Genomic DNA, 21,831 nt, shown 5'->3' with positions numbered 1-21,831 from the left:
AGTCATTCTGGTTTCTGATCCCTTGTATGTTACTTTTTTCTTTTTTTCCTAGAAGCCAAAAGAATCATCTTTTTGTTTGCAGTATTATGAAATTTCAGTGCAGAAACTCACATCCTTCAGTTCCAGAAACTTGTAGTAGTTGATTAATAGAGTCCTTCACTCTAGTTTCTTTTTATTCCTATTTCTCTCTCTCTTTCTTTGATACTGTTTTTAATCTAGTTCCTTAACCTCCTAGATCTGTGCTGTTCAGTATCACAGCTGCTAGACACCTGTGGCTTCTCACATTTGCATTTAAATTAATTGAAATTAAATAGATTTTTAAAATTCAGTACTTCAGTCCCACTAGCCCCACTTGAAGTGTTCAATAGCCATATGTAACTAGTATGTACCCTATTAGCACAAATATAGAACATTTTCATCATCACAGAAAATTCTAGGACAGTGCAGTCCTAGATGGTCCTCTAATCTTATCTCTTTTCTTCTATTTCCACATCTTTGTCAGTCTGCTCAAATTTCTGAAAGATTGCTCAACTTAATCTTCCAATATTTCTATTAAAATTTGAGAAAAATCATTATTTTTAAATTTCCAAATTTTTCTTAAACTTTGGAATTTAACTTTTCTTTAAAAATTTATTTTCTTTTCCTGTATCACCCTATATTTATATCTCATGGATTTAATATCTAGGATTTAATATCTATTCTAATGTGTCTAGAGATATTGAATATTAAGCTTTGTTATTCCTAAAGAGTTTCTTCTTACTCAAGGTAGACTATTCATCTGTGTTTATATTAGTTTATATCCTTTATATTAAAAGATTTCAGTAGAAGTCCAGGCAGTTTTAGATATCTGCTTCACATTTAAGATATTACTCAGCCATTAGAAATGACAAATACCCACCATTTACTTCAACGTGGGTGGAATTGGAGGGTATTATGCTGAGTGAAATAAGTCAATCGGAGAAGGACAAACATTATATGGTCTCATTCATTTGGGGAATATAAAAATTAGTGAAAGGGAATAAAGGGGAAAGGAGAGAAAATGAGTGAAAATATCAGTGAGGATGACAAAACATGAGAGACACCTAACTCTGGGAAACAAATAAGGGGTAGGTGGGCAGGGGGTTGGGGTGATTGGGTGATGGGCACTGAGGGGGGCACTTGGCGGGATGAGGACTGGGTATTATGCTATATGTTGGCAAATTGAACTCCAATAAAAAAAATTAAAAAAAAAAAGAATGGAACATGATAAATCTGAATGGAAGATCTAAGCACATGGATAAGATGTGTCAAATTTGTTCTTTGTCATAGGGTGATATGGCTAAGCTATTTGCATAAGCAAATCCTACTATCAACATATTCAGAACTTTCCTCCTGTGCTGTTCAGATTATTTTGAAAAGATTCTTCCAAACTCTTATCAACAGAGTATACACTTGGCTGCTAGGGTTCTAGGAGCAAACTTGAGAAATCAGACCAGGGTCAGAGTACTTGGGATGTACATATTTTTATCTCCTCCTCTTTTAGTGCAGCACCTGTATCCCCAAATGTGCCTGATTTTCTTCAGTCCAGAGATCTTCAGTCTCACCCTCACAAAAGGAGACGTCTCACATTTTTCAGCAAGGGCAGGGAAGTGTATCAGACACCTATTAGAGTGTGCTGTGCATTCATGACCAAAAGATTTATATTCCAATGGTTAGGAATGCCATGATTGAGGAGAGTCACTTGCCAATGATCACATACTATTTGGGGACAGCATGTGTATAGCGATTGGTTGCACTGAGTGTCCAGGCCCTTCACCCAACTCAGGACAGTTCTGAAAAGTCATCCTGTTACCATACCAGAACCTGAAGTCTTCTGCTTCATCCTACTTTCTTTCCTTTTCACCCAGATCTTTTTTTTTTTTTTTTTAAGATTCTATTTATTTATTCATAGAGACACAGAGAGAGAGAGGCAGAGACACAGACAGAGGGAGAAGCAGGCTCCATGCAGGGAGCCCGACATGGGACTCCATCCCGGGTCTCCAGGATCACACCCCAGGCTGCAGGCGGCACTAAACTGCTGCGCCACCAGGGCTGCCACTCACCCAGATCTTGATCCTACTAATACTTGCTTCCCAGGGAACTTAATAGTTTGGGGAGGGCAGTTGTCTGGTTGCACAGAGTAAGGGAAGAAATCTGTGGATTCAGCTGCTTCTTAAAAAATACTTTCAAATGACTTGTGTTTTAGCTTTACCATGATCGTCACTTTGAAAAGGAACTCTTCTTGAGTCTTGGAAAGTGCTACAGTAAAAATCACATTTCTTCTGAGCTTTTTGCATTACTGGTTAGGATTTAGGTTTCCCAGATCCATTCAGTTTGCACACATCAATTTGCTTTTCAGTTTCTAAAATTTTTTTGCTATTATTTTTGACCTATAAGCTTACGTCTTAAAAAAAAAAAATCTTTTCACTGTCATTTTAGTGACATTTGGGAAATATGTACATGTAATAAGCCAGTTTCTTGATGTAGACTTCACTCTGCCTTTGGAACTTCTGACGTTTTTATTTGCAGGCCATAGTGGAGTAAACGGAAATATTAATTGTTAAAGCTCTCTGGTTGCCCTAATCCCAGTAAGGAGAGTGAACAGGTAAGAGATAATATATATCTTGAAAGTTGATATATTCTTAAGTGATGGGGAACTATCAGATTGAAGTTCAGTATGGAAGGAGTTATTACAGATTTTGCAATTATAAGATATGACTAAGTATAGATTAAAAACTAGACATTATCTCAAGGATCATGGTGGTTCACAAATTGAATGACAGTCATAACTATCTTTAACAGCCATCCTGATGGAATAGAATGCATAAAATGCAGGCATTTAAAAGCTATCTTTTTATTAAACTCAGTATTGATGAGATATAATATGCATTAGTATGTACTGTTCTAGACTCAAAAGGAGTAGAATGAACTTCAAGAGGGCTTAAAGGAAAATGGCAAATATAATTATAGGGTTGGGGACAGGGAGAACCTAAGTAGTAGCAGAAAAACACACAGTTTATTCAGAAGAGAAGAATTACATGATTTTCTAATGGCCCTAAAGCATATAAAGCAATACTCATTTGTTTTCACATTTTTAAGTGCTTTTTCTGAGAAAATTTAATGGGATAATAGGTGGGTGAAAGTACCTTATTGATAGGAGGCCTTTCAATGTTAGTTTTCTTCCTTTTTAAAGGACCCAAGCATGATAAAATGGTCTTAAACTTCAACAAGAAGGAATGAAGTTTTTTGTTTTTGTTTTTAAAGATTGTATTTATTCATGGGAGACACAGAGAAAGGCAGAGACATAGGCAGAGGGAGAAGCAGGTTTCCTGCAGGAAGCCTGATCCAGGACTCCAGGATCCTGCCCTGGGCTGAAGGGAGGGGCTCAACCGCTGAGCCACCCAGGAGTCCCAGGAATGAAGTTTTTACATAAGAATTCCCTAGAAGTGAGTATTTTTAGAGAATGGACTTATTGTTTTAAAAACGTGTACTGAAATTTACATTGAAAAAGGAATGGATGGATTATATCCATGAATGTATGCAAGAGGATTTTCTTCGTATAATGAACCTAGGAATCATGTATTTCTTCAGTTTTTTTCTGTATTTTCCTCATTTTTTTTTCATGAATGACTATGCGGCATTTTTATAAGGGATTACCATGGTTATATATTCCTTTATACCGTGGTGTAGAAACTCTCTAATGTAGCGATTATAGCAGATCAAACTCTGAAGCCAACCAAGGCTTGGGTTCGAGTCCTGGCCTCACTACTTACCAGATTTGTGACCCGTGGGCACTGTACTTAACTTTTAAACTCATTGATGATAATATCCCCTACACTACAGGGTAGTTGACAGGATTAAGTTCATAAATATATGAAAAGCATTTAGAAGAACAACTGGCTTATGGAAAGCATTCAATAATGTTGGATATCATTTCTATTCCAAGCAACAATTAAGGCATTTACAAAATTATAGATTAGGAAGATTTTAAAAGTAAAAAGAATTTAGGCAAAGGGTAGAAAAGAACAAAATGAAACTCAGAAAGAGCTAAAAATTTGATATTATTTAGTCATATTATTAAATATTATTAAATTTCTAGCTCAATTAAAAAGAGGAAAACATGGTTGAATATAATAGTTAGAGTAGCTATAAATAAATTTTTAAAACTCATATCCTGACCTAAAAGAAATCGTCCTAGGATTCTCATAAAGGAGTCACTAGATTATTTAACTTTTTTTAAATCACAAAATGTAAAGAAGTTATATAATCTCCACTCTTAAATACCCTTAAGACTAAATTTGTAAATATTAATGAATACCCAAGGGTCCAGACTTCCTTATGGTAAGCAAATATGCTTTTTGTTTTCTAAACTACAGAAATCAAACACAGCTTAGCTTCATGACAAAAATGCCCCAATGCAGGGACATACATTTCCCCCCTTAGTTATAGGTAAACAAATCAATAGCTAGAAAGCTGTAATGCTTCTGAGATTAACTCTGCATTTCTATTTTCTGTATTTATCACCTTACCTACCCTGTGGTGAGTCTTCCTATAATTGAGAATGTATCCCAAATTACACTCATTTAAATATTGTTTTTCTTACTTTGTCATATAACATTTGTACACATTTAAAACATTTACTTCCAAAGAACTCACTTATTTGTATTTAGGCCATTTTAATAATGCCTGCACTTTGATTATGCTTTCTAATCTATGTGCTAGTATAGTATAATATATATTTTTTAAGAAGTGTTTTGGGTGTCCTTTAAAATCACTGTGCACTACCAACAATACTCGAGACTTCTACTACTCTTTGGGAAACATTAGATTAAAATAATAAACTTTGACATACATATTCACATTAAAGCTCATTTTTAAATGTGAAGTTAATAATATCTAACATAGAAGTGAAAACTATATTCCTTTGTTAAATGAAAAAAAAGAAGGGAAATTTTGAGGGCTACATTAACCACTGAAATCAAGGCATGCTTACTCAGGTGAATGCCTTTCCTGCTTCTTACTAGGATAATGCTGTAATTATCCACAAATTTTCAGCCACTGCTGTTAACACAGCAAAATTATCTAAGGTAATAAACTAAATGAGTTCCCTCTATTTTTTAAAAAATTGTTTACTAAGCATCACTATAGATGTCTTTCAATGAGTTTTTAAGTTTTTATTTAAATTACAGTTAGTTATCATACATGTAATATTAGTTTCAAGGGAACGAAATAGTGATTCAACACTTCCATACAAAACCCAGTGTTCATCACAAATGCCAACCTTAATCCATATCCTCTATTTCCCCCACCCCATCCTTCAATCTCCTCCCCTCTGGTAACTATCAGTCTGTTCTTTAGAGTGAAGAGGCTATGTCTTGGTTTTCCTCTCTCCTCTTTTTTCCCCTCTTTGCTTATTTGTTTTGTTTCTTAAATTCTACATATGAATGAAATCACATGGTATTTGTCTTTCTCTGACTGATTTATTTCAGTTAGCACAAAACACTCCATCCATTTCTTGCAAATGGCAAGATTTCTTTCTTTTCTTTTTTCTTTTTTTTTCTTTTCTTTTTTCTTTTCTTTTCTTTCTTTTCTTTTCTTCTCTTTTCTTTTCTTTTTTATGGCTTAACGAGAGTCTAATAAGTAAAACAGCCAGTTGTGTCCTGTGCTTATTTTTGCCAATATGGCAAGTTTGAAAGTCTGTCTCTTTGTCTCTTTGTATTTATTTATTTATTTATTTATTTATGACACACACAGAGAGAGCGAGAGAGAGAGAGAGAGAGAGGCAGAGACACAGGCAGAGGGAGAAGCAGGCTCCATGCAGGGAGCCCGACGTGGGACTCGATCCCGGGTCTCCAAGATCAGGCTCTGGGCTGAAAGCAGCACTAAACCACTGAGCCACCCTGGCTGCCCAAGAATCAGGTTCTAATCAGACTTCTAATCAACTGTACCAAGCAGGGTATTTATCTGTAGATTCTTTTGAGCTTTTTGTGTAAGCAATTATATCATTTGAAAATATGACAGTTTTGTTACTTTCATAACAATCTTTTATTTTTCCCTTCTCATGGCACTAGTCAGAGCTGCTAACTTAGGCGAAACAGAAATGGCAACAGCAGTGTGTTGTTTCAATTGATTATTATATTGGTCATTTTTTACAATTTTTTTGGTAGACATAACCTTGATCAAAAAGCAGAAGATTCCCTTATTTGTATTTTTGCCAGGAGCTCTATATAAAAATATTTTTAATATGTACTGTGGTGGAACTCCTGAACTTACTGAGATGATCAGATTGTCTCCTAAATTAATCAGCTAATATGGTAGATTTATTAATACACTTTCTAATGTTAAATCTTTCTTCACTGTAATAAATTCAATTTGCTCAGAATGCATTGTTGCTTTTATTCATTGTTGGATTCAGTCTGTTTCTATTTTTTGTTTAGAATCTTTGCATTTACATTTATGGTGAGATTAGCTTGTCATTTTCTTTGCCATGCTTTGCAAGTTGTCCTTAGCTGGGTTTAGTGCCAAGATTGTAATTTTTCTATCCTCTGAAAGAATATGTTTAAGACTGAGTTTATATGTTTATTAAATGTTTGGGAATACTCATTCATGAAATCATTTGAGTTTAATATTTGTGAGGAAAATATTTAAGCAAGTGATTCGATAGGTTTAATTATTACAGGATAATTCAAATTTCCTTTCTCTTCTTGAGTCAACTTTTAAAAATTTTTCTACGAACTTTCCATTTCACCTAATTTTGAAAAACTATTGGCATAAAGTTTTTGATTATATTATCTCTTTAATCTCTGCTGTATCTCCTGTCATTTCCTCTTGTTCATTTCTAATATTAAACTGTCCAAAAGGAAAGTTTTGATGTAAGTGAATGATCTATATTTTAGGTGGAAGTTTCTGTATCTTATCTCCATTATTCAAGAGTTCAAGTGGATAAAACATTCTAGGTTGGCACTGATTCTCATCAACACTTGGAAGATAGTGTTCCACTCTCTTCAGGCTTTTATTGTGTTGAGAGGAGAGATGCTAGTCAAATTGGCTTCCATTTGCAGATAAAGTCATTTCTCTAAGCCTGCTTTTAAGATCTTCTCTTTGTACATAGTATTCTTTAGTTTTACAATGACATTTCTAGATTTGGTTTCTTTACATTTCTTCTGTTCAGATTGGTTGGGCTTCCTAAATTTGAACATTGAGTTGCATTAATTTTGAAAAATCCTTAATAGTTTATTACCCATCATTCTTTCATGACAGAGAGAGAGAGGCAGAGCCACAGGCAGAGGGAGAAGCAGGCTCCATGCAGGGAGCCCGATGCCAGACTCGATCCCAGGTCTCCAGGATCACACCCTGGGCTGAAGGTGGCGCTAAACCACTGGTCCACCAGGGCTGCCCCATTACCCATCATTCTATTCTTTTTCTAAAAGTCCACTTTTTAAAATCTTTTTACTCTAACCACTATTTCTCTTGATTTTTTTCATGTGTAATACATTGCATAATTGGATTGCTTCTTTTCTAATTCACTTACTTTTTCTTTTTCTATGACTAACCTGCTATCCATCTTTTTCATTGAGTTTATTTTTAATTATTATCTTTCTCATTTATAAAAGTTCTGTTCGGTTCTTCAAATATACATGCTATTTTGATAGTCTTTGTCCCTCTATCATATTTTACAGCCCTCTTGAATTTTCATTAAATAAAGCATACTTATATTCTTATCTGATAATTTTAATATCTACAGGCTTGAAGATTCAATTTTGTGATTTCTTTTTTTTTCTGGTGACTCTTGCTCATGATAATTTATCTCATAGCATTGATGACTTTCATTGTAAGCTCATGTTCCTTGGAACTTTGTCTCAGGATTCTTTTAGAATTGCAATTAGAAATACCCAATGGTGGACTGCAAACTGGTACAGCCACTCTGGAAACAGTAAGAAGTTAAAAATAGAGCTACCCAATGACCCAGAAATTGCACTACTTGGTTTTTACCCCAAAGATACAACTGTAGTGATCTGAAGGGACATCTGCACCCCAATGTTTATAGCAGCAGTGTCCACAGTAGCCAAACTGTGGAAAAAGCTCAAATGTCCCTCGACAGATGAATGGATAAAGAAGATGTGGTAGGGATGCCTGTGTGGCTCAGTGGTTGAGCATCTGCCTTTGGCTCAGGGCATGATCCCGGGGTCCTGGGATCGAATCCTGCATCAGGCTCCCCACAGGGAACCTGCTTCTCCCTCTGCCTGTGTCTCTGCCTCTGTGTGTGTGTGTCTCAAAAATAAATAAAATTTAAAAAAAAGATGTGAGATATATATATATATATATATATATATATATATATATATATACACACACACACACAAATACATACATACACAATCGAATATTACTCAACCATCAGAAAGGATGAATACTTACCATTTACATCAACATGTTGGAAAAGGAGGTATTATGCCGAGCGAAATAAGTTAATCAGAAAGAGACAATTAACATGGTTTCAGTCACGTGGGGTTATATAAGAAATAGCACAGAGGATAGGGGAAGTGAGAGAAAACAAAATGGAAAGAAATCAAAGAGAGAGACAAACCATTAGAGACTCTTAACTATAGGAAACAAACTGAGGGATGCTGGAGGGGTGGTGGGTAGGGGGATGGAATAACTGGGTGCATGAGGATTAAGGAGGGCATGTGATGTAATGAATACTGGGTGTTATATCCAACTGATGACTAATTTAACTCTACATCTGAAACTAATAATGCACTATATGTTGGTTAATTTAATTTAAATTAAAAAAAAGATGTTGAAAAAATTAAATATGTTCAATACAATATTTCTGAAATAAAACCCACTTTTCCAGTAAAAAAAAAAAACAAAAACAAACAAACAAAAAAAAACCCTATCAGAGAAGACTTGTGTGCCTGGTAATCTCACAGACTGGAATCACTTTAAATAAAATTTTCAGCTAGGTTTACTCAATTTCCAACAGATGTTACAAATTCAGCCCCAAATCTAAATAAGTGTGATCTTGTGATAAGGAATTCTTATGAAAAATGTTCTTTTTCTTTTTTCATGCTTTATGCAGATCCAAGGTTTAGATAAAGAAGTCTTCTTCTTTGGGGCCTCTCACCACCACCCCCACCATAGATGACACTTCAATGTTTCAATATGTGAAAGATACACTGTTTTGTATCTGATTTAACCCCACAAGAGAAAGTTGAAGTGTCCAATTTTCTACTTGTTATAAAAATGATAACTCCTTCCTCAACAGCAGGTGTGAAAAATATCTGGCTTGCTTGTGACTACCACCTTCTTTTATTCTCCTATTCACTATGGCCTTGGTAGACAGAGTTCAGTAATTGATTATAGCAGCCTTCCCCTGTGAGACAAGATGCCACCTCAACAGGCTTTTCAACATAAAATCTAGGTAGTTATTTCCAGCCAAAAGACATTAGATTATACAGTAACTCTTATTTGCCAACTTTGTCTAGATCATCTGATTCATTAGATTTTTTTTTCTCACCACTGTCGTTTGTTATACTCACAAATTAATAGCTTCTCTTTTGATTCTAACAATGATGTGTGATTGCACAAGGGTGATAGTCACTATGAAAAGACACCAGCAAAAATGCATTTCTTAGTGTACATAATGGATATAACTCCAATCCACAAATCTAGCAATGACTGCACAGAGTAAAATGGCCAGCCAGCAGTACTTCTGCAGATATTGATTAGCATTCTTGGCTTTCAGGTTCTCCTGTTATCCCAAGGCTGCCAATGAGCTCATGTAATTGAGCAGAACATTTTGTCAAGCCTTTGAGAAACTCCTTTCATTCACCATGTTCCTGTTCTCTGGTTATGTGAGAATTTTTGGATACCCTCTAGTCCTTTCCTACTCACTGGTAGCCAGCATTTTCCCAGGAACTTTGCAGTTAGACTAGATCATTGAAAATCAGTTTTCCAGGGTACAATACCCTCAGCAGATATTTGGGCTTATCCGAAGTTCTATTCGTGCACAGAAGGTAATGACAGAATATTATTAGGAATAATTTCATTTTAACTTTAATTTAGCCAACCTCCCTTTTAACACAAAGCTAGACTACTTACTCAAAAAGTCATGATCCAATGGTATGGTTTGGTTTTCTGTTCTGTCTGTCTTGGTTGTAATGTATATAAATAAGTTGTTAAATAATTTGCTAACTTGTAATTTCATTAATCTATCATTCAGGTTTTGCTGAAATTCTATTGAAGGTGAAATACAGCTGGAGTCCCATTTGGGCTCCATCATTTAATGACTGCTCTCAGCTCATACTATGGCACCTTAAACATGTAAGAGAGTAAATACTGGAGAAATCAACCCAAATCATGATACTTAGCCACTCTGATGGTTACTTCTTAACACTGTGCTTCAATGGGACTCAGGGCTCTATCATATTCCCTCCTTCTCTGTTGGGTTTTACAGCTTCCTTCAGATGTTCCTGAGTACATTTCTTAGTGATCACATTACCCTAAACCACTTTCTTGAGAGATGAGCCCTCACAGATGTGTCTCTCATATTGTGCTATAATGTGTGGGCTTTCATATTCCATCTAGTAGGCATATTTTACCCATCTTTTCACTAAGGTTGTATAAATAAATTAAAAATTTTGTATCAGATATATCTGGAATATCCCATTTCTCCTTTTCATACAAGGATCACTGATTTTCTTCATTAGTCATTAGAAGTTGCTATTTTCCTTTTCAATAGTTTTACTATCTCTGCCTGTTCTGCTACTTTATTTTACCTTGCTACATAAGACTTCCCATATGCTTAAAAATCCCCCATTTACCCCCTAAGTCTCAGCTTATTGCTGGAGTTTCCCTAGCTCAAAAACTCCCTTTAATAAATAAATTAAAAAAAATCATTCTAAACTGATTCTAAATCGCCACAAGACTCTTCATCTCTTAATGGCACTCAGTTCAGTCTTTCATGTGCCCACCCCTAATCTCCATTCTGGTTAAATTCACTCAAAAGTGAATCAGATGTAGCTCTGCCTTCACACAGCTCAGAGTCTAGAAGGGGAAAAGGAACACAATAAAGAAACAAACGCACACACCAATGAGCTCATAAGCACCATTTATAATTTCCAAAGTTTCTTCTCAATATAATCAGTCATTTTAGCAGCTTTCTAGCTAATAAATATTCATCTCACCTCCCATCTTGCATCAACATTAATATGAATGTTTGCTATGAAATGCTAATACTTAGGCAAAAAATTTGATTCTCCACATTGAGTCTGTACATATTTTTCTCAAGAACTGAAAGATGTATTTTTAAAGTAGATTAAATAAAATTGAGTTACCATATAATTTCAAGAAATTGAAGCAATTAGATGAACATTTCAGTAGACATTTATCTAGTGAAACTTCTATGTTCTCTCCGAGCCACATCATTCCCCACAAAATGTGTCAAATAAACACATTCAAAGCCTCATGGAATTTGGGGGAAGCCTGTTTGTAGAGACGAACAGGATTGCTCAGTGGGGCTCTCAGATCTTCTTGTCTGCAAACAAGCTAGCTGGGATGGACAGTTGACTTTTATTGATGTGAGAGGCAGAAACTAAACTCAAACCCCCTTTAACTGGGGACCCAGGCCCTCCCTTCAGTGTTTCCCAGCACTTACCTGAAAGGCTGACACCTAAGCTCTTGGCACTTAACAGTCTGTTTTTCTCACACTGGCAAAGCCATCACCACACTAACCCATATAAAAAGAAATGCAAAAAGGGTAACCACTCCTACACCACCACCCTCTGCAGCACAAACCCATGTCCTGCCAGACCTAGGTATGCTTCTCCATAGGATGCTGATCCCAGAGACACAGGACCTCATAGATCTGTCCATGGTTCCAGACTGTACCATATCATTCATGACAGTTGCATAACAGCTATAATCCCTGAATTAGGAACACTCTCTAATACCAACCTCCAGGTGAATTCTGTTGGATACAGAGAATATCACTAAGAATGCATATAACCAACCAGAGGTCCAGTTATATGGCTTTTTAAAATTCTCAGCCTGAATTTTTTTTAATTTTATTTATTTATTCATGAGAGAGATAGAGATAGAGAGAGAGAGAGGCAGAGACACAGGCAGAGGGAGAAGTGGGCTCCATGCAGGGAGCCCGACGCGGGACTTGATCCCGGGTCTCCAGGATCAGGCCCTGGGCTGAAGGCAGTGCTAAACCCTCAGCCTGAATTTATGAATCTTCTTAATACTCATTTGTCTAGTGTTTCAATTAGTTGGGCATTTAATTACAAAATGTTTTAAATGTTACATTCACCCCCCAAAATGGTCAAAATCATGTCTCCATTCATGAAGTAATAAAACTATAAATACCTTTTATAAAAATTAGAATAATAAGGTATTAGGTTCATAAAGATTTGTCCAAGGATGACAAGTTCCAAGAAAAAATTCAGTCCACAGATATGTTTAAATTGGTTGCAGAATATTTTAAGTTTTTCCTTATTTTATTTTATTTATTTTTCATTTTTTTAAGTTTTTCTTTAAAATGGAAAGACTGTGAAGCAAAACATGTACATTATGCCTCAGTTTCCACCACAGTTTATCACAGGATTTCACTCATCTTATTATCCCATGGTCCCTAAAGGCAACTTAGTTTATAAATTTTGGCTTTCACTATTTGTCTTTGGAAGACTATTTTAAAAATGAAGATAGCGAAAATGTACAGAAAACCCAAAGGATTTTTTTCTTTTAATATAGATAATATAGATGAGATGAAGATTCTTCAATCACCTTAAGCATCTGCCTGGGCTGTTCATTTCATATTTCATCACATATTTGACAAAGAGTTGGTATAGATTTCCTGGAGGCAGAAATAGATGTCCTCACAAAAAAGTATCAATTTTTACAATAGTTCTCCCATTAGACAACTGCTCTCTATTAAGATATCTGCATATGTTTCTTCCACTTTGTAAACAAAAGAAAGTGATGGGAACAGTATTAGAATGTTCCATACTGAAAATGAAAATATTCCATGTATACAAAAAAATCATCTCAAATGTAATCAATATCTGATCAGTGGCTTAATGATTTGGAGAATATTTGTGTGTGTGTGTGTGTGTGTGTGTGTGTATATATATATATATATATATATAATGACTTCAGTTACCTTAAAAATATTGACCAAATTGAGATTCCCAGAAACTGAAAGATAATCAGAAAAATCAACAAGAACAGGAAATTGACCAATAGCAAAGATTCTATTTGAAGTGAAATGGCCATTCAACACCAGCAGTAAGAACACATTTTGAGAGGGAACTGACTCAGGTAAATACATGTCAAATGGTCTTTGATTTAAATCAGGCACAAAAGAGCCAAACAATATATTCATCAGAATGTACACCTGAGACATGCAGTTTTGATAGTTATGATCTGATTTTGAAGAAGCAAGAATGCTATGTTGTTTTCTCTCCCTGAATAATAAAACTTGCTAAATTGGACGTCATTTATACATTTATGTATTCATCCATCCATCCATCCCTTAGGTATTTCTTGAGAACTTACTGAGTGTAAGTGATACCCACAGTGTTCCCTGATGTAACCTAAATTTTAATGGAGGATAGAATTATTACAGTAGAAATTAGTTTTGATGAAGTTCGTTTCAGATGGCAGTAAATGCTATGAGGACAATGAACATGCTGATGTAAGGGATGGCTGGAGGTGGGCTCCTTCAGACAGGGTGGTCACAGAAGCCCCTTCTAAGAAATGTGTATGGCCAAAGTCTTCTCAAATTCGGAGGCACAGGTAAATCATCTGAGGATCTTACTAAAATGCAGATTCTTTTTTTTTTTTAAAAGGTTTTATTTATTCATTCATAGAGACAGAGAGAGAGAGAGGGAGGCAGAGACACAGGCAGAGGGAGAAGCAGGCTCCACACAGGGAGCCCGACGTGGGACTCGATCCCGTGTCTCCAGGATCAGGCCCCAGGCAGCAGACGGCGCTAAACCGCTGTGCCACCAGGGCTGCCCTAAAATGCAGATTCTTATTCAGAGGGTGATAAGGGCCTGCCTCGTGTGTCAGGTCCTTGGATCTCACATTGAACAGTAAGGACTCTAAATAAGAAATAAGAATGGTAAAAAGAATTGGGGCAGGAGCTTTCTGTTTTGATGACAATCACACGTGGGGTTTGGAGAAGGGACTGCAACAAGCCCAGACTTCTGTCCACCTCATTTCCAAATTTCTATAATTTGTTTCATAGGAGGCCCTAGGGCATGATGGAAAGAGAGCTGCTCTGAGACCAGGCAGTCCTGGGGCTTGAGTCCTGTCTCCATCTTCTCATGGTACCGAGGTTTTGGACAGTTCACTTGCTTTCACTTTGTTTTTTTAAGTTTCACTCTTCTCCATTCTAGCAGAATCTGTGGATAATCTGTCTGACTTATAGAAAATCATCAGTAAATGATAGACACTCTAGATTGGCTGACCTAACCTGACTTCCAAGTCCTTCTTCTCTTGGCTATTTCTACTCTAAATGTGTGAAAACCTTATAAATAGACTGGAAAACTTTGATTTCCTACCTTTCTTCCAGCTAGAGAAGGCCATGTGAAAGAGTTATGGTCATTGACAACTTGATGGAAATTCCCGGACACTCCTTCCGCCCACAAAAGCAAAGCCTCAAAAGGAGAAGCCTTTGCCCTCTGTCTTTCACTATCCTTTCTGTCTCAACAGAAATGAGTTCTAAAGGTGCAACAGGCATCTTAGAACCATGAAATGACAAGAATGAGAATGAGGTGCAAGCTGGCTCAGTAGGAAGAGCACGCAACTCTTGATCTCAGGGTGGTGAGTTTAAGCCCCATGCTGGGTGTAGGTTACTTTAAAAAAAAAAAAAAACTTAAAAATGAAAAGAATGAGAATGACAAGCAGCACACATGAAGACAGCAGAGCAGAAAGGCAAAAAAGAACCTGAGTGCCTACCAGTATTGCTGTAACCATTCTAAACATGGGCTGCTCAGCTCCAGACACTTTGCAATATGAGAAAATAAAGCCCATACTGGTTAAGCTTATGCTGTTAGGTTTTCAGGTTCTTGCAACTGCTATTGATATCTAATTGTATAGTGCAGCTATTCATTTTTATTTCTTCTGAAGTCACTTAGTAAGAGGAAAAGGTGGGTGCAATGTTAAACTTTCATCAGTGTAGTTAATACTGACAACCTGCTGCTATCTGCCAAAAGTGAGGCTACCAGGAAAGCCATTGCATTTGAATACTGGTTTGTATCACTGCTGAAGATAATATGAGGCGCCTCACACATCAACCCCTAAATTCTCAAGACAAATCTGAAGTGCTCACTTTTTTAGAAATTATAATTAAAAGTCTCCAGGTCTGGGTTAACTGGTGATGTCGTTGTTACATAATGCATAGCTTGGTGTCAACCAGCATTTCAAACCAAAACTGGGGCGTCCTACAAGAAATAAACAAAAATAATTGCCTCGGGCCCTGTGCCTGAAACAATAAGGCACAAATTATGTGCGCAACTGGTTTGAATGGAAAACCAGATCAGTTATAATGAATGAACTGCTGTGAAATGAAGTTTGGAAAACAGACAAATAGAACTGACTATAGAGGAAAAGATCTTTCTTTCTCTTTCTTTTCTTTCTTTCTTTCTTTCTTTCTTTCTTTCTTTCTTTCTTTCTTCTTTTCTTCTTTCTTCTTTTTTATTTTTTAAATATTTTATTTATTTATTAATGAGAGAGACACAGACAGAGAGGCAGAGACATAGGCAGAGGGAGAAGCAGGCTCCTCGCAGGGAGCCCGATGTGGGACTCGACCCCGGATCCTGGGATCAGGCCCTGAGCCAAAGGCAGACAGTCAACCACTGAGCCACCCAGGCGTCCTGAGGAAAGGAACTTTTAAAAAAAACTGAACATTGTCTTGTAGGGGAAAGTCCTTTAATAAAATGAATTAATCAGCAAGTATGTCCTCTTTATCTATTATGTGCAGGCACTTCAGAAATTCAAAGACAATGGAGGAGTATGCCAAGTTTAAGGTCCTCTTCACAGTTTGAGAAAGACAAGCCAGATGAATGAAGCCAGCAGAAAACACAGAGCTGTCCAAGGGAAGGACCCCCACCCTGAGCTCAGGTGGTTCAGGCAAACTGACAACAACGAAAAGAAGTAGGATTCCCCTGGTGACTAGGAGTGACAAACGTGGTTAGATTGAGGGCAAATCTGAGAAATGGGTGTGTAGAAAAATGAGGATGAATTGTATTAGTTAAGTGTGAATAAACCAGCTTGGTTTGTCCAGAGACTTCAAGAAGGTCAACATGAGGAGGACCTGGGATCTGGTCTTGCATGGCAGGGGCGGGGCTCCCCACAGGGAAGCCTACCTTTCCCACTGCCTATGTCTCTGCCTCTCTGTGTCTCTCACAAATAAATAAATAAAATCTTTAAAAGAAAAAAAGAAGGTTAACATGAATGGTTGTTAGAAAGTGGGTTGCAGGGGTGATGAGAATGTAAGACCTGCTTTCATAAAAGCACATCTGTTGAGAGTCAAAAGGGGAGGTGCTGCCCCCTTGCTTCCTGGTCACACAGCCTTTCATCTGTGCGTGCACACCCCTCATGTCTCCCTATGTCTAAATCTACTCTTCTTATGAGGACACCAGTCAGACAGGATTAGGGCCCACCATAATGGCTTCATTTCATCTTAATTACCTCTTTAAAGGCCCTATCTCCAAATGCCGTCACATGCAGAGGTAGTGAATTTAAGGCTGTTCAACATAGGATTTGGGAAGCACACAATTCAGCCCCTAATTGTCCCCAGGCCAGAAACTTGGAGTCAGTCTTCTGCCTTCATCTCCTGTCAAGTCCTACTTCTAACTGTGAACTCTAGCTCCACATCTTCTACACTCCACACCATCTATATCTAAAATGTTAACTGGAATTTAAATAAAAACTTGAAGAAAAAATAAAGAATGATGTAATACAATATTTAAGACTTAAGCTCTGCCTACTTACATAGAGATAAACTTCAGCTTCCTGACTTTCATAATCTGCTTCCAAAAAATGTCAACTATTTGCTAGTTCAGCTCCTGAAATTAACATCCCTCTGTTGGGTGCATCAAACTCCACTCGTCTTTCAAGATTTGCTTAAATATTATTTTCCCTATGAAGTTCTTGGCTCTGCTCCAATTCTTGTTGGCCCCACCCTATCTTTTTCCCTTTTCTGGAAAGGATTTACCAGTTCTGCCTCTCTACTATCATTGACTACACTGTATCACAAATACTGGATCGGTGTCCTTCATAAGATCACAAGCTCTTAGGAGAGAAAAAAAGAATCCCAAGAAAATAACGTACACTCTGGACTTTGATTTGGTTATACAAATGTAAATCTTAGTTATATTAAGATTTTTTTTTTACTCTGTCAACTTTATCAACTATTATTGCACTTAAATTCATTGGTAAATGGAAATAAGAATAATACCTAATTCACACAGTTATAATGAGAAATAAATGAAGTTTCTGTTAGTATGAGGCAGAGACTCAATAACAGCTAGCTATTAAAATAATACAGAGAGAATATAACAATGACCACAACTATCTTTTACTGAGCGTATTCCATATTTTCTGTCCTATATGATTTGCATATATTATTTCTTATAAACCTCAATAAAATTGATTCATATATTGGGACTCACAAAATGGGACCCAGTGCCCTGACATCTAAACCTATGCTAGGCTGCACTTAGGGGAAATACCTGTCAAGGAATCCTAATATACACCAAGCACTATCCTCCAAATCAGCTTTAGCTAGCTTACCTTATCCTAAAATATAGGACCTTGCTAGCCTCATAAAGAAATCCCCTATCTCCTAGCCAATCCCATTGTTTCCATGTTGCCCCTACTACGTCCCTAGAAAACTCATTCTTGTCCAAAATCCGAGTGACCCACTGCTCGTGACACACTGTATACTCCCAATCCATGGAGTGTTTTCCCTTGAATAAAGGGCATCAAATCCATTTCTAAATTCCATGATTTTTGTCATTTGACAATCTAAAACAAATGTAGACACGTACAATTACCCCATTTTATAGATGAGAAAATTCAGTCTCTGAGATGATAAGCAGCTAGTTAGTCTAAGATCTAATACCCAACATGTGGTGGAACCAGGATTTCAGGTAAGTATAGATGATCCAAAGCATCTTCATTTTGACATCCCCTAACAATACAAATCTGAAGGCAGAGTGGATACTCAATAAGTATTTGTTGAATTACTCCACTATTAATCCACTTTTAAGTTGTATTAAAACATTTCTTACTGATAGTAAAAGAGGTGAACAGAGTCTCACCTTATTGTAATGCTGGAAATGGATATAGAAGTTAGTGGTTTACACACTATTTTTAGAATGGAAGTAAAATACATGTCCAAAATAAGGAGGGTATTAGGTAGTAAAAATCACCAGATTTCTGCTGAAGTCCTCCATACCCTCCCTCCCTTCTCCGTCCCTCTCTTCTACTTCTCCCCACCAAAAACACACACCCCCAGATCACCTACCCAACACACATCTCAGAGAGCTACCGGGTACACCTACAGTACTTTGTATTTTATGCTAATCTCTGATTGATGCTGTTCCTTGTATCTCATACCTTGCAAGCCTTTTCTATAAAATATGTTTTTCTTCATTTCAAATAAAACCCCAAGGGGGATCCCTGGGTAGCTCAGTGGTTTAGTGCCTGCCTTTGGTCCAGGGCATGATCCTGGAGTCCTGGGATCAGATCCCACATCAGGCTCCCTTGCATGGAGCCTGCTTCTCCCTCTACCTGTGTCTCTGCCTCTCTCTCTCTCTCTAGGTCTCTCATGAATAAATAAATAAAAAAAATCTTTAAGAAAACCTCAAGCAATATAGATATTAATGATGAAAGTATTTTTTAAAAATAGAAGTGCACAAGTTATACCTCTTAAAGTCCATAATTGAGCCTTGGTAAAAATTAATTTAATTAACACAAATCTTATTTCTACAACCCAGTGAACTTCAGTGATACATTTGTATGAGGTGCAATACCAGGTCAATCAGGCTCACTTAGAGTTTTCTAGTGCTATGAAACAATATTGCTCCAGTTACACAGTGACATTTTAATGATTTTCAAACACTTATCCTGAAGTTCTAAAAATATCATACGCTAAGATGTGCCTTTCCTGCAAGACATGCCATCAATTGGTGAATTTTAATGTATTTTTCTCTATTAATGGCAGGTTAAAAATAAAGAAAAGAAATATATATCTATTATTTAAGATCATTTTATAACCATATTGGCTTTATAATATTGGTGGGACATTTATAATAAGGTAGTAACAGAAGAAAATGTTCTTAAGTGCTCAGTACATGTTGGAAATAATACATAATCTCATATAAAGTAATAATCATTTGAGGAAAAAGTTATAAAACTATAAAAATTTAGGGACTGTTGTCAAATATTTCAAAATTCCTAAGTCATACTTTGCATTATATAGTTAATGTTAAAAATGTTTTGTTGATATTTTTTGCTTTAAACTTTGCAAGTGATAGAACATGATCATACACGTTCCCTAAACAAACTGGACTATTACTGAGCATAGTTGAACATATTTATTTAAATATAAACGTAAAACTCATTTTTAAGATAGAACTTTGAATTAGGGGCAGCGGTTTAGCACCGCCTTCAGTCCAGGGCCTGATCCTGGAGACCCGAGATCAAGTCCCACATCAGGCTCCTTGCATGGAACTTGCTTCTCCCTCTGCCTGTGTCTCTCTCTCTGCCTCATTCTATCTCTCAGGAATAAATAAATAAAATATTACAAAAAAAAGAACTTTGAATTAGTAAAATTGTCACTGGTTCCAGAGTATCCAAATTTATGCCCTCCACCCCCAAATGGCAAGTGCGGTCTTTCATGCGCAAGCAGTTCTGTTAGTGTGAAACATGTGGCCTCTCTCTGCTCCTTTACTCAATTCTTCCCAGGGAAAGAAGAGGAACTTAATTGGATCGCATTTGGAAGGACGGTATTAAGGCACAGCTGCCTTGGGGAACACCTGATCTGCTCTGGTCCTTGAGCTTGAATTTATAATTTGGGGAGATCTGCCTTGCCTCATTACAGCTTGACCAAGGGTAACTCTGCCTAAATCCAGAGCTGAGAAAGGGGAAGCTCACTTGCTGTAGATGATACATGTCAGATGCTCTGTTATCAGTATTATCAGAAAGAAAGGTGATATGCTGGTCTCCCATCTGCTTTATTCTTATTCCCTTGTGAGTTGGTCCAGCGCTTGGGTGGAGAAAAGGAGCGTTTTCATTGAGCTCTTTCAAACCCCAAGTGAGTAAGTATAGTTTGCTCCTTTTATCAATTTCAGTCTTCCAGGACAGGAATTTCTCCCTATCTGCAGAGCAGACATGACAGACCTAAGACAAAGGTGATGAGTTAAATTTTATAAAACCATGACACATGATCCTCATGTTTAAAGCAAGTCAGATTAATTAAATTGCTCCCTTTGAAGCAAAAAAAAAAAAAAAAAAGTAGTAGTCATATATTTTTTAGTTTTATATTTCTATCTACACATATATGGGTGTACATAATATACACACATATTCAATATATGAATAATGATTTTATTTAAATATTCTTTACTGTGGCATAATAAATATAAATATATATATAAACATATATACATATATATAAATGTGTGTATATATAAACATGTATATAAATGTCTTTCTCTCCTGTTCCTGGCAAACAACTCTATTAAGTTTTTGGAATCTCTGAGATGAGGAGTGTCTTTTATACACTGATGAATGATTAGTGGCTGGGGTTCCCTAGATAGCTTCAGTGATGAATGATTAGTAGCTGGGGGTCCCTGGCAAGATTAGGGAGTTGGAACTTTCACCCCATGCCTAACCTTCTGGGAGAGGAGAGGGGCTGGAGACTGAGTTAATCACCAATGGCCAATGATGTAATCAATTATGCTTACATAATAAAACTTCTGTAAGAATTCCTGCAGCAGGCTTGAGGGCTTCTGAACTGGTGAACACACTGAGGTCCTGGGAGTGTGGCTCACCCACAGGGACCATGGCAGCTTCAGATTCCCCCTCTCCATGCCTTGCCCTATGCATTTTTTCCATTTTGCTATTTCTGAGTTGTATCCTTTGTAATAATATAAGAAAAGTGTTACCCTGAGTGCTGGGAGCTATTCTAACAAATTACCGTATTCGCAGAGGGGAATGTGGGGTAGCAGAGCCTCCAACTTTAAAGCCAAGTAGGACAGAAGTGTACAGGTACCCTGGGCTCCCAATATTTGTGACTAGCATCTGAATTGAGGGCAGTCTTGTGGGAATGAACCCATAAACCTGTGGAGTCTGACACTAACTCTGAGTAGTGTCAGAGCTGAATTACATGATAGGACCCCCAGCTGGTGTCCATAAAGTTGGAGAACTGGTTCTTGGTATGGAGAAAATCCACACATTTAGTGTCAACAAGTGCTGTGAGCAAATACAATTCATACTCACCTTCCATATTCCTATAATACCAAAAACAAAAACAAACAAAACTAAAAACAAAACTGCACATTGACTCCCACATTTTCTTTTCTCTCACTGGACAGGTGTTACACTTGCTGTAATATCCACGTAACTTTCATTGTAAGACTGTTCTTTCCTTTTGTATGTAAAATATGCCTAACCATTTAGTCATGCAAACACACAGGAAAAGGGTTGTGTATTTGCAAACATTTTAAATGATGGAAGTGGGGGTGGGAGTACCATGATAGTTCTCTCTTTTGGGTTGTCATTTCAAGAGACATT

At 36.8% G+C, this 21,831-nt stretch overlaps 1 protein-coding gene across 1 annotated transcript in view; it reads right to left on the bottom strand.

Annotated features, from left to right (window-relative positions):
• KCNH8 (potassium voltage-gated channel subfamily H member 8) overlaps positions 1 to 21,831 on the bottom strand; it is a 368,594-nt gene that overhangs the window by 182,528 nt on the left and 164,235 nt on the right. The gene's annotated exons all lie outside the window — the stretch shown is intronic.

The sequence above is a fragment of the Canis lupus genome, chromosome 22 (genome assembly GCF_048164855.1).
Source record: "Canis lupus baileyi chromosome 22, mCanLup2.hap1, whole genome shotgun sequence".
NCBI classification, from domain to species: Eukaryota; Metazoa; Chordata; class Mammalia; order Carnivora; family Canidae; genus Canis; species Canis lupus.
This window is presented reverse-complemented; position numbering and strand designations above follow the sequence as displayed.